Genomic DNA, 2,313 nt, shown 5'->3' on the forward strand with positions numbered 1-2,313 from the left:
GGCTGGTACCAGTCTGTGGCCTGTTAGGAACTCTTGACCTCAAGCAATCTGCCTGTCTTGGCCTTCAAAAGGGCTGGGATTACAGGTATGAGCTACCGCACCCGGCCAAAAGAACCATTTTTTATTTTTATTTATTTATTTTTTGAGATGGAGTCTTGCTCTGTCACCCAGGCTAGAGTGCAGTGGCACGATCTCAGCTCACTGCAACCTTGGCCTTCTGGGTTCAAGTGATTCTCCTGCCTCAGCCTCCAGAGTAGCTGGGATTACAGGTGCATGCCACCACGTGAGGCTAATTTTTGTATTTTTAGTAGAGACGGGGTTTCACCATGTTGGCCAGGGTGGTCTCAAACTCCTGACCTCAGGTGATCTGCTCACCTTGGCCTCCCAAAGTGTTGGGATTACAGGCGTGGGCAACCGCGCCGGGCCTTTTTTTTTTGAGACAGAGTCTCACTCTGTTGCTCAGGCTGGAGAGCACGACCTCAGCTCACTGCAACCTCCCGCCTCCCAGTTCAAGCGATTCTCCGTCTCAGCCTCCTAAGCAGCTGGGACCACAGGCACACACCACCATGCTCGGCTAATTTTTTGTATTTTAGTAGAGGCGGGGTTCACCATATTGTCCAGGCTGGTCTCGAACTCTTGGTCTCCAGTGATCTGCCGGCCTGGGCCTCCCAAAGTGCTGGGATTACAGGCCTGAGCCGCCACTCCCGGCCAAGAACCATTTTTTATTTTATTATTTTTCTTTTTTTCTCATAATATGCTTAATTTGTGGCTCTTATTTTTTAATGCCCAACTTTTCTAATTTCCCCACAATGAACATGTATTATGTGCACATAAAATAGGGGATCGGATCCATTTTGCCGATTTTAAAATCTTTTTTTTTTTTTTTTTGAGACGGAGTTTTGCTCTGTTGCCCAGGCTGCAGTGCGGAGGCACGATCTGGGCTCACTGAGATCAACCTTCGCTTCCCGGGTTCAAGTGATTCTCCTGTCTCTGCCTCCTGAGTAGCTGGGGTTACAGGCGCCCGCCACCACGCCTGACTAATTTTTGTATTTTTAGTAAAGATAGGGTTTCACCATGTTGGCCAGGCTGGTCTCAAACTCCTGACCTCAGGCGATCCGCCGGCCTTGGCCTCCGAAGTGTTGGGATTACAGGCGTGAGCCACCGCGCCCAGCCCGTAACAGATTTATGAGCAACTTAGCACTTGAAGATGATAACTGAGCTGAGGTTTTAGGAATGAATGGAAATTTGCTCCCAGGACAGAGAAGGAATTCCAGGAAGAGAAAATTGTGTGTTTTGTCACAATTTTCTCTCGTGGTGACAAATTGTCACCATGTTACCCAGCTTGAAATAACTAAGTGGGCAGAAAATGTTTCTGTACTTGAAAAATTGAGAGCAGACTTTGTATAGAAAGTACTTTAAGGTACCACAGTCTGTTACCACCAGTGAGCATTTCCCATCAGGTTGCCATGGTGAAAGCTTATCAAGGAAGCAGGTTTGGAAAATTTTAAAAAGGGATGTTTGTAGAAAATTATCAGAGGTCTCCAGGGCTTCATGAAACACAATAGAACTCAAGCCTTGCTTCAACAGGTCGCTTCACTTTCCTCAAAACCTTGAAAGGCCAGGCACGGTGGCTCACGCCTGTAATCCCAGCACTTTGGGAGTTCGAGGCGAGCGGATCACGAGGTCAGGAGTTGGAGACCAGACTGGCCAATACGGTGAAACCCCGTCTCTACTAAAAATACAATAAATAAATAAAAAAAATTCGGGCGTGGTGGCAGGCGCCCGTAATCCCAGCTACTCCGGAGGCTGAGGCAGGAGAATCGTTTGAACCCGGGAGGCGGAGGTTAGTGAGCTGAGATCGCGCCACTGCACTCCAGCCTGGGCAACAAGAGGGAAACTCCGTCTCAGGAAAAAACAAAACAAACAAAAAAAAAAAAAACAAGAACTTGCAAGTATTACCTTTTGCTGAATGTGTTACTCAGCCTGCTGAAAGTTAATAATTTATGGAGCTCTCTGATCTTTCCGGGAGAACAGACTCAATAATAACAGGCAAGGCAGAGGCCCAGAGGGAGTAGGTCAGACTACGCCTCCAATTTCTTTTGAGTTTCGTTGGCTTTAGGATCGCCGTACCTACTTCAGGTGTTCACTTTCCCCTTGCCTTTCTCTTTGTCTCTCTCTTCACTAGCTCTCTCAGCTCTCTGGGTCTCCTGGCTTAGCAGCTGACCAGGTCCTCCGCAGGCTTGCGTGTCCTCCCACCCCCGGCTCCGCCTCCAGCTGCGGCTCCCGGAGCCCTCCAGGTCTACCAGCAGGGAC

This window comes from Mandrillus leucophaeus, unplaced genomic scaffold (assembly GCF_000951045.1).
Source record: "Mandrillus leucophaeus isolate KB7577 unplaced genomic scaffold, Mleu.le_1.0 Scaffold123, whole genome shotgun sequence".
Taxonomy (NCBI): Eukaryota; Metazoa; Chordata; class Mammalia; order Primates; family Cercopithecidae; genus Mandrillus; species Mandrillus leucophaeus.